This window comes from Lycorma delicatula, chromosome 5 (assembly GCF_047948215.1).
Source record: "Lycorma delicatula isolate Av1 chromosome 5, ASM4794821v1, whole genome shotgun sequence".
Lineage (NCBI taxonomy): Eukaryota > Metazoa > Arthropoda > Insecta > Hemiptera > Fulgoridae > Lycorma > Lycorma delicatula.
Window position 1 is genome coordinate 30,563,684 of NC_134459.1, and position 16,826 is coordinate 30,580,509.

A 16,826-nucleotide genomic window follows, 5' to 3' on the forward strand; every position below is an offset into this window, starting at 1 on the left:
AGGTCTTAACCCAGCCTCACTCAACTTTTTTTGACAAATGATATTTAAAATTAAATTTTTGGCAAATAAAAATTTATTTGCTAGATTTTTAATAATTAATTAATAATTTTATTTTTCAGAAAAGAACTAGTAAAATGAATTTATACTTCCTTTTAGAGGTAAAGGAAGTAATGTGATTGCGAAAAATGTCAGTTTTCAGATTTCAACGGAAATGTCCATTTTGACCATCTCTGAATCCATTTTGACTAGTTTCAGCCTGATGTCTGTACGTAAGTATGTATCTCGCATAACTCAAAAAGATTAGCCTTTGTACGAGTAGGTTGAAAGTTTGGATTAGGACGTTGTAACATCTAGATGTGACCTCCCATTTTGACTGCAATCAACTGGACCAAATGTGTCTACAAATCCCAAAACCCCAAAAAATTTGGATTTTGGTCCTTTTCTTAACTGTAGTAATAAGCCCTCATTAAGAGCTATTCAACAATATACCATAAGTGGTATTTAATTTCAATTGGCTCAAGAGTTATAGCCAAATAAAATTTTAATTAATGAAATATTTGGCTCATATAAGGGGAAGGCAAATCAGTTCATATCCAACTTCATCTCCTTTTTTTAACTTTTTTTTTATTTAAAAATATTGATTTATTAATAATTAATAACCTCTGATTGTAAAAAACGTTTACCAATAAATAATAATTCAATAATAACAATAAAAAAAAAATATGAAAAAATATCAGAAGTTATTAATGAAATAACATTTTACACACTTTTCATTTCAAAAAAATATGTATATGTAATTTAATAGTATAAGGAAGTTATGTGGTGTGCACATCAGGTTTTTTGTAATATTTTGTAAACTATATAAGAAGTAGTATTATACATTTTATTTTCCGTTTATGTTTTCATTATTAATATTTGCAATTTTGTTATAATATTGTTTGAAAAGTTAATACAAGAACCTTAACGGTTTTAATGAATTTCCATGAATCATAGGTCATTACAGAAAGCTGTTGAACATTTCTCAGAGATAATAATATTCTCATGCTTGACTTAGGAAAATAGGTAAAATGAGAGAGAATTACTTTCTCAGTGCCTTCTTTATTAAGCCAATCATACTACCACATATTAGCATGTAACTTACTAAAATGTTAATATTGATCCATAAAATTAATACCTTTACTCTATTCGTTATAAGGACTGATTGTATATTAAAGATTATTATTCAAAAAGATACTCTGAATATTGCTTTTTTCTCTCAGCAGCTTTTACACCCATAACAAGAACAGGTAGTGAGAGTAAGAGATATATTCAAAATTTACCCGTTTCTTTTATGAAGCGATGCATCTATCACGATGGCATTTCTGTAAGGAAAGTAATGGAATAAGAAAGACAATGAATTGTTTATAGTAAATAAAAATCTTAAATAGCGTTTAAATAAAAATATGTTCATTAATAAGTTCTGAGACTTTTTTTATGATGAGGGGGAATTATTATAAACTAACTTGCAAAAGAAAAATAAATAAAATTTTCTAAATTTATCTCTTTTCAGCATTACAGGAATGATAAAACGTAATAATTCTATAATAATGAATATTTTATAAAGCCTATGGGACCAGCGTTAGTTATTGTTTTAAAGGATGATATGAAATTACAATTTCGTTGCATATGAAAATGTCATGCCTGACTGGGATTCGAACCCGAGAATACTAATGAGTTTGCGGTAACGGAATCGTTTGTTTGTTGATTTAGGGAGAAAATTAAGATAAACGCCAACTTCTTTTGCTAAATATCCAAAAAGTATTTTTATTAATTATTAAATATCTCATTTTAAAATTACATAGAAATTATTTTTTCTAAAAACTTTTTGGAGAAAATTATATGAGTCCGTCTTCAGTTAGTGATTTCACTGTTGTTAATGGATCATGTTCACTAATCTGGAAAAGGAGTTACATAACTCTTAAAAAGATATTTTCGGTTCACATATAAATTTTAAGAAAGTAATCCATAAATTCAATAAATTAAAAATATCAAACAATTTCATAATGTTTAACGAAATCTATTTCTTTAGAGAAGCTGTTCCTGGGTCACATTTTATCATCACATTTTTTCCATAATATAAATATATATATATATATATATTAATTTTATTAAGCATGGCCCGTTAGTAACAATATATAAACATTCATATAATTATATTTTCCACTTACCAATATCCATTAACAGAAACTATGTTCAAGCGCTTTCGGAGATTACTACTCTATCCTCAGGGACAATGAAATATACTAATAAATGTTTACGTCATTTTTAAAATAAATATAACAACTGATCGTCAAGGGTTAAAATAAAGTCAAATTATACGTCATGCCAGTAAAAAGGTCACAATTGTTATCATCGTATAATTTGATTTTATTTTAACTCCTTGACGATCAATTGATATATTTATTTAAAAAATTTAAAATTATATAAATATATATATATATATATATATATATATATATATATATTTATAGAAACAAAATGACTGCTTTAAAATAAAAAGATCAATTTCAGATAACATTCTTTATTAATTAAGAAAATATCTGGTAAATATGATTAAAAGTAGATGAAAATAAAATTAGAATAATAAAAACAGTAGATAATTAATCATGGTTATAACTAATTAACTTATTTTATTCAATTTGAACAGCTGTTTGATAGCTGCTAATACGTCATCTGATTTTAATAATTTTTACCATCTATTTTGTAATGAAAAAAAGTGGTTTATCTGAAATTGATGTTTTTATTTGAAAGTCGCCAATTTGTATTTATAAATCTTAGAACGTTGAATTTTTCACAGATCAGAAAAACAGATCAGATTAAAGAAAGTTCAGTAAAATTTCAGTAGAATTGGTGGAGGAGTGGGCGACTGATACTAAATCAAAAGAGTATACCTGTTCGTGGGACACATGTATATACTATTAATCAAAATAATAAAAACCATAAATAATGACGTCAGTAATGTTAAAAAAAATCCCAAAATAAATGTACCTCATAATTAAAATTTGAAATCTAAAAAAATAACATTATTTTAAAATTTATTAGAAATGTAACAATATTATGCAGGATATATGATAAATGGATGCAACGAGACAAGCGAAGATGTATCTAGTTTAATATTGACAAATGCATAATATATAATAGAGAAGGTAATGATCCATTAGAAGCTTTGCATTAAGGCAGAGACCACCTTCTCCGCCACACAGAAAGCGTAGCGTCGTCTTAACATCTCATCTTACTAGAACGAAAGCCACAGGATGAGCTGCACAACTCATATCCTTCGTAGTTAAAAGATTAACACTCGAATCTTAATTCGATGGATCAGTCGACCTTTGTTGTTAATTATGTAGAATGTATTAAAATTCTCCATTAAATTAATTCCGATAAACAAAAATAAGTAAATAAATTAAAGACGTTTAAATTTTAATTGAAAAATATTTAATTAATGTTTAACTAAAAAGAAGAAGTTAAATAAACTTTTAATAAAGAAGTAATCTCCGGGAGATATGTTATTCGGATATATGGCTTCATTTACTCTGACATTTATAGTTAATTAGATGACAAAGCACGGGTAAATAGATTAAAATTGCAGAAAAATAATAATTATATTTAGTATTTTTCTTATTATTATAATTTTTTTTCCCATAAATTACAAGCTAATTGTCAAAGAACAATGCCTATCACATAGATAAGAAAGACCCATCACAATGTAATAGAACCTAGTTCTTTCTATCTGATATAAAAATAATTATCACCAAATCCGAAGGAAATTTGGCTGAATAAGATAATATTCATAAAAATGACATTTAATATTTTTATAAATATTCGGAATAATGGCAATAAGTATAGGTTACTTTGAAAAGCAGAAAACTTCTCTACCGAATATTTTTGTGTCACGGACATTATTTACTATACACAATTTTTATCATTAGTGAGATTAATTTCTTTATTTCGGTTAAAGTTAGGCAAATTAAATAAAATCCCGTACATATTTTTGCAAAAACAGCAAATTTAATGAACTGTAGAAATATAATTTTCTTATACAAATTAAGATTCTAAGATATGACTTAAAAAAATAATATTAATATACATAGAGGAAGAAATGACTTATCTTTTAATAATAATTATTAATATGGATCGATCAGACGACCTATATAGAAAAAGATTACGTTTTGAAGTTAATGTAGCTTATAACCAGTTAAGACGATATAGGTCTAAACAAAAAGGAAAGTAAAGAACGGTAGTGGTTTGTCAAAACAAAAAAAAAAAAAAAACGAAAAAAATGCCTTGGACGACTTATATATTTCATCATATGAGAGGATTTTCAAGAAAAAGAGATAATCTAAAGGAAAAAAAGAAAGAAAAGTTAAAGGAAAAAATAAAGGTTTTAGATTTGTCAGTTCTTTCATACGAGTAGGTTTTTCCGATCTCATTTATAATAAAGTTACTAAAAATTCAATATACAATAGAATAAAAGTAAGAATTAAGTAAAAAATAATCAATGAAAACAATTTTAACGAATAGTATTTTTATTTATACTTACTAAAAAAAAGTAAGTTTTATTTAATTATTAAAAATAGAAATTGCTTCTAGTTAAATAAGAGATGTTTTAAAATAAAATCGGAATTTTTAAAAATTTCCATAGTTAATTAAAAAGAACAAAAAAATGTACAATAGAATTGTCCAACGAAAAATAGGATTGAATACAAATATTTACATTCAACTAACTAAATACTTCTATTTTACTATGTTAACGACAAAATTCTTTACGGAATAAAAAAATCAATGGAAAAATTCACATTGCAGAATGTTTATTTTTATTCAAAGAGAGGAGATATAAAATTTGTAAACATATTAAAATGTCTGTAATGATATTAAAAAAATAAAATAAATTAACAATATTATTTGCATCAGCACGTTACGTATATATATATAGGTTACAAAGGGATAAGTGCGGCACTGAATGAAAAAAATACATAAAAAGGAATTGACGTAATTATCGGCCAGGAGGCAAAGGGAAAACATATTAAAACATTGATCATAGCAGTGTAAAAAAAAATATTATTATTAAAAAAAAATCAATTAAAGTTTATTATAAAAGAATAATAAATAAATAAGCGGGTGAAATCTATATTAAAAAATAATTAAGATAACAAAAATTATTAAAACAATTACGATTCACAATTACGTGATACAGAAGTAAATTCCGAACAAAAATTAACGTTTTTGAGGAGGTTCAGTTTTTTCTTACACTGTTTTATTTACAATCAATTTTCCAAATAATGCAACTATAAATAAATGATATAAAGTAATAATGACTTGAAAGAAAGATATTGTGTGACACCTCCCAAGACAATGCAATAAAGTATGAACATAGCATAATACAATTAAAAGTACAACGAATAAAACATAACTAAAAATGCATCCAAAGTACACATAAATCAACAAGTAACGGTTAGAGCAAAAAAGAATAAATGTTAAAATGTTAATAAAAACAAAGAAACAGAAAATATTTACCGTACAAAACACTCAATACATTCAAACTTTTTGTCGTCTCACATACTTTCTGTTATCCAATAGATTAACAGCCAGACAGTTTTCATGTGTATTAAGCTTAAGTTTTCAAAGAGATAACGAAAATAATTTAAGAACTATTTTACGTTAAATGAGATAAAATTTAATTAACTGTTAAAGTGGCAACTAAAGCATAAGAAGTTGTACTCTTGTATCTGAAATACTGTGCTTTTAAGCAAAAAATTGTTTTATGTTTAGGTTTGATAAAAACAGATATTACAATTTTATGAATAGATGAAAGGTTTTTTTTTTAATTAGTTAATTTTTTATGATAGAATGGTATATTCATCATCGCAACTTTCATTTACCATGCAATTAATTGGACAATTAGAATAAATGGCAATGTTTGATGAAATTGTAGTATGTGTTCGAACTTGGAAATAATAGATAAACAATGTGCATTGTTCCTTATGTTTGTAAAATTTTGTAGTTATACGGTATTCATACGAAGTCATAAAAAGATATATTTATTAATGTTATCTCCCGTTTTATTGCATACAGTAATGTCATAAAACACCGAATTTGATAAATCCTATGATAATCGAAATTTTTTTAACTTGAATTAAGATGTGGCTATTAAAAACAGATTTATTCTATACGAAAATCGGAATTTTCAAAAGAATTAAATAAATAAAAAATAATAATAAATTAATAAACAAAAATATAAATAAATTTCTAATAAAATTTATATATTAAAATAAATATTTTCGCATATATTTATGTTTTATAGAATTTGAAATTAAGTGTGTTCGGTATCAATTTATTTCATACTGGAATACAAGGGCGGCCGCAAATAGATGTAGCACAATGAAATGAAAATCAGTGAAAATTATCTTTTTGTACTGGCATCTGTTGCAATGTACCCTACAGAAACTCGTATATAAAATAAACAAAACACACACCCACGCAGAATAGTTGCTGAATATTATTACGGATATAAATATTCATAAAGATAAATACAACTCTGTAAAACAATAACTTACAAATGAAATTATTATAAATGTCGTTTAAAAAATAAACAAAAAGTTTAAAACAGATCAGAAAGAATGAAATGCTGTATAAACCCATGAACCAAGTGCATTATTTTGTCTGAAAATGACGTAAAAATTGTCCGCTAAACTAGCCTGCTTTGTACATGGATTTTAAGGTTTTACAAAGATGACGTAATATCATTACACTTACATATATTAATCCATACAGAATTTTAATACAAACTGCTTTGTTTTGTCTACGAATCTACATCCATTGAAATAAAATGATTTAGATAAAACAAAAAATTGGGCTATGAATATTACAGGTATTGAAAAATTAAATTATTATCTACGCGACGTCGTGCCAGTCTTACCGAAATTTGTCCTTAGAATTTTTTTGACAGAAGGGGTATTGAAATATTTCTTGAGAAACAATATTGTCGATCATTTGTAGTCATTTAAGTTTTCTTTGTGACAGTGACGGTTCAGTGCATAAAGCTTTAATGTATAATAAAACTAAAGAATGAGTTAAAAAAGAGATTGTTCATTCACTGATGCAAAAAGTTTTGTTTTATACCTTAATCAAAGGAGTATGGAAATCTTGCTACAGGCAGAGAATTTGATATAACAGATTCGTGAATGGCGAAACAAAGAAAACGAAAAAAACGCAAAATATCTGAAGACGGAAAAAAAATTATTCTTTTTCATCTTTCGGGTGTAGGTGAGTCCCATGTTCCGATTTGAAAAGAATGCCTCAACCTGACAAACGCATCCTTGGTCTTCCCACCTTTCTTTCACTTACAGGTTTGTACCTCTTTCTTAAATAAGTGTTCTTCCGGCATCCTCTCCAATAGCGCTAACCATTTTTTTTTTGTTCTCTAAAATTCTATCTTATATGCAATTAGCATCTTTCCTATATCATCATTGTAGAACCTATCCAATCTCTTATAACCATTCACAGATATCAGAAACAGCATTTCCGGTGCTTGAATTCTGCTTTATGGATTGTACTAGGCACACAAGTCTCTCAATTATATAATAAAATCAATATTGTCAACATTTTATAAAATTATATTTTGGTCTCTCTCAGTCTTCTTCGACAACGTTCGCTGGATTGTTTCTCATGTAGACTAGAAATTGTTCATTTTATGATCAACATCATACGTAATGTTAAAACCTTGGTAACAGAAAAGAGATGCTTCACTATTAACTTGTTATCTATAACTATTTTCGTACGGACTTTGGTTGTTTCCTTAAGAAACAGATTGTTTTCCACTAAAATTATCTGTGGAACACAAATAGTAGGGGTAAATTTAAAACTACTTTTAACTGCGTACTCCGATTTCTTTGTCAAAATAGTTTTTCTATTCGAAAAAGTACAAAAATAGTACAGCAGCTACGTGAAGTATACGAATATGAACTGAAAAAGTTAAAAATACCTGTTATAAATTTACGAAAAAGGAACAATTATTTTCTAGATCAAATCAGGAATGCGGATCAGATACCGGTGATTTCTGAAATGCCATCAACAACCACAATTGAAAGTGTAGACCCAAAGAGTTCAGATACGAACAGCCAGTTACGAAAAATAACGCCGCTCGGTGACAATGTATTCGGACGGGAAAAAATTACCCTCGTATCTATATTTAAAAAATCAAAAAAATCAACTGAAATGTAAAAGATTTCCAATATTATCGATTTATTGCGAAAGCTTTCTTTCTGTACTTGGAAAGCAAATTTAGGGGTCATACGATCGATGATGTAAAGCGAAGATTACTGGAAAGTGTGATCAGGTTATTATTCCTTCCGGAATAACATCTTTTCTTCAACCTCTTAACATTTGTATTTATCAACCATTTGAAACTAAACTCTCCGTAATCACTACACAAACTGGATAGCCAACAAGACACACGAGACTACAACATGTGGTATAACAAAAAAATTAATTTTTGATATAAATCTATGAATGCATTATTATAGCTTTGTCAGAAATACCAGATGATTTTATTTTGAATGCTCTTGAAGAAAGTGAGGTCGGCTGTTTGTGGTTAAATGATTACCAAGATAATTGAAATTCGACGGAAGACGGAGATTCGAGCAAAAATAACAGAAATTAAGGAAAAAAAAGATTAACAACCACCAAACAAAAAACCAGTACAGGAAAAAACCAATGAAGGTATTGTAGGTTGTTATTATCTAGTATAATTTCTATGCTTTTAATTTAATATTTACGGCATACACTGATTAACTGAATTATGCAAATCACAAATAATGTTATAGGTTCAACTTTCTACGGTGATTTTGTTAATAAAAACAATATAACATTTTTTTACTTTTTTCAGTTTTCCAAAACTGGATGAGCGTGGTACATGAGTACATACGATAATAGTTTTGTTTATTTAATATCATAACCGCAACGGTTTGGATGAATTGATATGAGCAACGAAGTACTTCTAAAATTGGCAAAACATTACGCTTACATAGAAAAATGTGAAGTTACACGTTAACTTTATAGCCAAACGGAGTATACTTTTGATTACCAACAAGTCAATCCCACTTTAATTCAATCGAAATTTACCCATATAAACTCAACTCATCTTAAAACATCAGTTATAAAGTATAAACATCAATACTTACAGAGAAATCATATAATAAATACTTCTTGAGATATCATAATCAAGTACGAAAAGCCTAATCTGATAAATAAGTAAAAAATAGTTTTGTGTTGAAGAAAATTGCATTTTATAAATATGAACTAAGGAAACAGAAATAATTACGAATAAGGTAAAAATTTAACTTTTTCATTTAATTCAAAAGGTAGTGGTACACATTTCTGAAGATTAATTTATAATCTAACCAAGTTATTTCGTAATTATCTTAAATCATGATGAAATATTTGATTGGAACCGTAAATTATGATCAAATGTAAAAGTATATGAGTAATCGCAATAAACAATTTTGAAGCGAAATACTTGTTTGAAACGTTAATTTTACCATGTTGTAAAAAAAAACTTGTGTTTTACCTTTGGATTCGGTAATTTAACTTTAATAGAAAATTGTTGACAGAATTTTTTTTTTTTTTTTAGAATTTAGAGTTGTAGTTTTATATATATAATAAAAGTTGGTTAAAAATCTGAGATGACAGCATCATTATTATGTGAAAAGAGAGTATAAATGTTCAGTGGCCCGCATGGAAGTGGTTGTACCGGTCAGACATTCAAAGGACAGTAAACAATACGCTCAGTCTGCTCGTGCACATCCAATTACTCGTCTGAATTAAGAAAGAAAAGAATCTGTTTGTATATAAAGGTTTCATTCTGAGCCAACCCAACGAAGTGGCCGCTTTTTTTATTTTACCCATTATTTTTTTTTATAATTTCCGAATTCAAGTGTTTAATGCGGGAAACAGTGAAAGCAGACCGTTCCGTTTGTTTTACAAAAGCGGAAGTTTAGTATTAGCAGATGAAAATAGCTCAGCGGTTTTAAATTATTAAACATTTTACATAGATTGAAAATTACATCAATTGTTTTTAACAACTATTTTACAAAAGTAATACTATTTATAAATTAATGTTAGCTTATATAAATGCATGAGTATTTTAATTAATACTGAGTCTTATAAGATAAGAAAATTAAATTTATACTTCAAAGCATATTCTCAGGTGAATGAATTTACAATTAAACAGTAGTTCTAATAATATTCTTTTACAGCTTTTAGTAATTTCATTAATTAGGTTTTTCAAATTAAAAAGTTTAATAACGTTTAATGTAACTATTTATGTCTGTGTGTATGTATGTCTTATACAAACAACAAATGTCACTTAATTTTAGAATAAAATACAAGAATATCATGTTTATATCAGCCGAAACAAAAGAAATCATTCTTATAATTTTTATTTTAAATATTCTCAAAAATTTATTCTTAATTTTTATTTTACTAACGAGTGTACGTCGCAATCTGTTCAACTAGTAAATAATAAGCAACTCCCTCCCAGGCCCAGTGAGATGAGATTAATATGTACGACAAGTAAATGAGGTGTAGTCTTGTACTCGGGTCGACCATTCCTGAGACGTGTGGTTAATTGAATCCCAACTATCAAACTACACCGGAATCCACTATCTAGTATTCAAATCCGTATAAAAGCAACTAATTTTTACTAGGATGTAAACCTCAAAATCTTCGACTTCGAAAATCAACTGTTAAAAAACTGATTTGTGACTACGAGTTAACTGTCGTCACTAGATCAGGTCGGTGGGTTAACACTTCATTTGTACGATAGAGATGTTCCTGTTAACATTCTGCATTTATCAAAAAACAGATATACTTTTTTGTATGAAATCATCTCATTTAATTATTTCTAAGGTAACTGTTGATAAATGTCCAAAAGAAGTAAGCACTAAATATTTAAATACAGGCGACCCTCCTCCCTCTTCATCAAGCTGTCTTTTACATGATCGCCATCTTTTTCGCAAAACGAACATAATTTTTTCCTTTACAACATTTCATCACGTGCCCCAGCTCAAAATAATAATAACAACGACTCCACTTGACGTAATCCTTTACCCTACAAGATGTAAAATCTACAAACACTTGACCTTTCTCTATGTAAATCCTACGTAATTTTTTATCGCACTGTATAATACTCGTATATTCGCCACTTTCCCTTCTGACAGCAGAAATATGACCTTAACAAGATTACTAAATTAAGCAAACGTATATTTTTTGTTTTAGACACGAATGGCGTCCAAGAAGTCTTATTCGCCAAGTTCTCGCGGCATAACACATACGATCATACGGGGCCGTAAAGGGTTGACAATAGTTGATTTAATGGTGTATTGATCACCTCTTCACTTCGTCTAATATTATTCTCGGTTTCAGTGTCATTCACATACGATTCACCTTACACTCTTTGAGTTTTCTTTTACATTAAGGATTATTAGCGCCTGATTCTAAGCGTCTAACTTTTTAATAATCCCTTCTTTAAATGCCTTAGGGGTATCACCGATTGGCTTATCAATCAATAACACCTTTGGCGATAACACGGGGGAAGTCCGAACCACTTCTGTAGCCAATTTCTTCTTAATTAGTTGCGGCGTTGGAGGAGAACCAGTTGATACTTTCCCCCACTCTTCTATTTCAGCCTTGAAGCTCTCGATGTAACCCTGAAGCCTATCGTTACTTTTAACCGTCTGAAGGTGCAAGAATAGCAGGTTGTGCAATCGAGGCTGTATGTAATCACCACTCTCCTCTCTACAATTCCTTTTATTTCCTACAAATTCCTCTACCTCTACACATATGTTATTAAAATTACCAATTAATTTATTAACAACCTCATTAGATGCTATGCCAAACGCTTTTCCAAATATTTCAGAAAGGCAGCTTCAGACTTTCTTGCCTGCGGGGGGGGGGGGGGCGAGACCTGTCCCTCGACCCATGGAAGCAAATATTTTCTCAACCAACCGAACATCTGAGTCAGAATTATTCCTTCTTCGACAGTCACCTTAGCTGCCGACTTTGCAGCCTTTGCCACCGGAACTTTCTTTGCCGATGCTGTCGTCTGGACGAATCGCTAATACTCTCATTTGATATATCACTACTACCACCCGCGACTTCTGGGATAATAAAAGAAAAATTTACTAATACAATTAGTAATTTTATTTTTTCAAAGTTTTAAAAATAAACTCTGAAGGGTTCAAGAAATATCAATATAATACACAAAATGAATGAAGGGATTTTACAAAATTTAAGTAAAGATAAACCTATTGAAGGAAATAGAAATAAGATAAATAAACTCGGATACGAATTTATAAAAAGTTTATGAAAAGGAAAGCAGATAAGCATCGTAAAAAAAATCGTTAACAAGTGGAAATTAAGTCTTTCAGGGATGATAAAATATGTATTACTTTATTATTATAAGTTTTGTAAATAAATTTCTTGAATTTTTGATTAAAAACAAAATTTAATATAGGAATGACTTATTATGTATAAGTATCACGATGCTCTAAAAATATTAACTATCAAAAAATTGAAGAAAAAAAATCTTGAAATCCTTAATATAGGCATTACATTTTTTGTTAAAAAATTCTTCATTAAAGTTATTCGGTGAAACATGCAATGTATCTTTACAAAAACTTTACTTCATGATGAATTCGTTAACAAGAGATCATTCCTGTAAAATAGGAAACAGTTCAACTGCTGGAGTTGATATATATATAAATATATATTCCATTTGATTTCATTGATTGAAAAATTAATTTTTTTAACTGGAATATTTTTTGCTTTTTCATAGAATTCTAGGCTCTGCTTTATGCTATGTGAAAGTATATTTTTATACGAAAGTACAATATTTACTGCATTTCCCATGAACATTAGTTGCCAATCTGAAGTTTATTGATCAGGTGAGTGTACGTTAAAGGAACGACCACTACAATAACGTTGAGAATCTCTTTAACACAATTAGTAAAGGGTTCTTTGTTAAACTCGTTGACCACTCGCTATCTTACAAGATTATGGAAACAGAAGACAATATTCATTCTTAAACACTATAGAGTTAATAACAGATTGCTACCTTTGGGCAAACATTTTTTTATGAAATTAAAAATGGCTTTACATATCGTTTCATATACCGCCTTTACTATTTGCTAGATGGTCAATTACAACAAAGTCATGAACGTAATAATAACTACATTTAACTATTTTATATTATTACTTAACGAAGATGCCCGTCCTATAGAAAACTACACGACAAATTAATTATTTTTTTAAATCATCTAATATTAAGAAAATACATTAATAATTATTCTGAGAATTTATTAACACATGTCAATAGGATCTTTTAAAATAAAAATAATAATAATTTTTCTTGATGCCGACGAACGTGTCTAATAAAAATAATTTTAAAAAATGATAAAATCATTAAAAATAAATAAAATTTATGCGCTTAAAAAAAAGGAAAGGAAATCATTAATTCTGGCTTCATTTATGAAATATATAACAGGTCTTGAGAAAAAAAGAGAGTAGTATAAAAAGATCAAGAGAAAACATATAGAGAGAATAAGGAAACGAACGTACTCCTGGCGTCCAGGATTCTTCCCTCAGGATGTTGCTACGTCACAAAGAGACTATTGGATCCTCGCCTTTTACTCCTAAGGGATACACTGGTATCGTATTTTTCCAGCAGCTCCACTCCTCCACGTTTAAGCTACGAGTTTCAACCCGTACTGCTGTAAATTGCACGTCTTGCAACCCGATTTATCACTGATAAAATCCGTTCTCCCGCTTCAACTCGAACTTTTATTTTTATTTATTCGTATTATTACGTAAAAAAAAATACAAATTTCTATGAACGAAATATTTCAAACCTCCCAGAATTAAAAGTAAGTTTAACTATTCTAATATTTTCTTTTTATTAGAAGAAACGAGCGAATTGTTCGTTGTTTTTTTTTTACATTTTATTTTAAATAAGAAAAAAGTCATCCGAGTTAAATAAAAAACAAAGATAGACGAAACAAAGAAAACAGTTATGTTTTTGATGGATGACACACCCGTAAAATTTGTTGTAAATATGAGGAACAAGTCACACCCTATAACGAACAGCTAAGTAATATAAAAGCATTCCATAGTAGGCTCACTTCAGAAAGTGAAAAATGCATTGGTTTCTCTTCTGCTTTCTTCACATCAAAAATATTATCACACATCACAGTTTAAAATAAAAAACTCACAAAGAAAGCTACTCAAAGTAGCGTTTTCCTGTATTTCAATCGCATTATATGAACCACAGCCGTAACAATTGATTTATGTACTCCTTTCTGTTGTGAAATATACATTACATTCAGTGTCTCCAGCCTATCTTCCTTTATGTTTGGAGAGCAATAACAAATATTATATTTAAATTAAGATAATTTTGACCACTGAAAAAAGCCAGGTTTAAATTTATTTATTCAATTATTTTTTATGCCAGGGAAGTATGCTGCAAGCATAGCATAGTAAGCTATGCAGCAAGAAGGAATGTATGGCAATTAGTCAGAAAAGGGGATGGGCTTTTTGCATTCTTCGATTTTTCATGACTCAGGGACCCCAAAAAACAAAAAAACAGTGGCGCGTAATATCTGTAGAACTTATGTTCATGTATTAGCGTAAATGAATGTTAATAGATTTTGTGTGAAATCTTTCATCAAAACAATTTTGAAGAAACTGGCACAGAGACTCGTGTATAATGGGGCAATTTATTAATAAATATTTGGGGTCAATATCTTTAGAAGTTGAGGTAGACAATTTCTTTGGGGTCAATTTTCTCATAGTTTTGCACAGACTCAGGCCGACTATTCCTGAGATGTGTAGTTGATAATGTGTAATAATAATGTGTAATTGAACCCCAACCATCAAAGAACACCGTATCTAATGTCTAGTAATCAAATCCGTATAAAAGCAACAAAATTTTACTAGTATTTGAACCTCAGAACCTTCGAGTTCAAACGCTATTAAACAACGGATCTGCGACAACGAAGAATAGCTTAAATAAATTTGATGTTATAAAAGAAAAAAGATATGATTTTTGATCGAGGGATTAGAAAAATATTTTTTTAAAGATGGATGACTATCAATACCCAAAAAATTACTCCCTCCAAAAAAAAAAAAAACAACCAATAATTATTAGTAATTAATTATAATAATATAATTAATAATAATAATAATAATAAATTAATTAAATTAATTAATTAATAATATTATTATTAATAAGTCCAAATCGAGTAAAATGTAACATTACCCAACATTTTTTTTCACAATAACAATTATAATTACAATCAGCTCTCCTGCGGAGCAATAAGTTTCATGACAACAGCACGTGATAAGAAGGTCCTTAAGGAACCCCCAATATAAATAATACACAATAAACAGTTGTAAGCAAATTTAGTCAAATATGAAATTTCAAGCTCAGTCATAAATCACAAACCAATAACTTCAGCACCATATAGTCCACAAATAACATTAACATTAATAACAAATAAAAGAGAAAAAGAAAGAGAAGTAACAAGAAATAAGATACAACACCACTAAACCTGACGGTGTTAGATTCCAAACTGTTACGCAGACCCTAAGTCGAGTACGTGGGTTCGTTTCAACCTTCGGACGTCTATGCTGTTATCGAGTAGATTAATTGCAAAGTGGTTTACATGATTCTCAAGCCTCTGCAGGTATTTGACAATGCGCTGTCGTGCAATCTCACGAACCGATGGGAGCTCCAGATAATCCTGAATCTCATCATTCCGCGTGAACCACGGAGCTTCGGCAATTACCCGCGACTTTGTTCTGAAATCGTTGTATAATTTCCACATTACTAGTACCAGCCGTTCCCCACAATTCCACACTGTACGTCCAGATTAGGCGCAGGATAATCTTGTAAATTTAGATCTTGTTTGATAACGTGAGGCCTGAGTTCCTCCGTAGCAGCCACTGAAGTTCCCTGTACCTTGCGTTCAGCTGTTTCCTCTTCATCCACACATGATACTTCCAGGTCAAGATACCATACAGTCTCCGTTTGCGGGGTCAAAACACCATCGAAGTACACACCGAGACATTCACCTCTCCGCAAGGCAAATGTGACGTGCCTCGACTTACAATTAATCTTAATCCTCCACTTTTTTTGCCACACGCACACACTATCCAGCGCCATTTGTAGGGTCTGCGAGGCTTGGCCAGGGTTTTCGATAACGGCCAGGATAGCAGTGTCATCAGCGAACGTGGCGACTATGCAAGCATCCAAGACCGGAATGTCCGCAGAGAATATGGAATACAACACAGGGCCAGCACAGAGCCCTGAGGGACACCCGATCCAATCTCAATGAACCTTGAAAACTCGTCATTACATTTCATCTGAGCAAAACGCCCCTCAAGATAATTCCGCAAGACTAGAAAGTAGGGTTGAGTAAGTTGTAGCTTTAACTTGTAGAGTAACCCAGGTATCCATACCTTATCAAAGGCCTGTTGGATGTCGAAGAACGCCGTCGAGCAGAATTTCTGCTCCTCCAGACACCCACTGATGACTGAATGGGATTGTTCGATTGTGGAATGGCCACACATTACCCAAAATAAATTTAAAAAAACAAATTGTTTTGCAAAAAAAAGCAATTTTTAATTATAACTTGAATGTTATTGTAAAGACCTCAGTGCAAGTTTTGAAATTATATTATCAATCTAACTACTGAACAAACATTTCATTTAAAACTAAATTATTGTTTAAAATT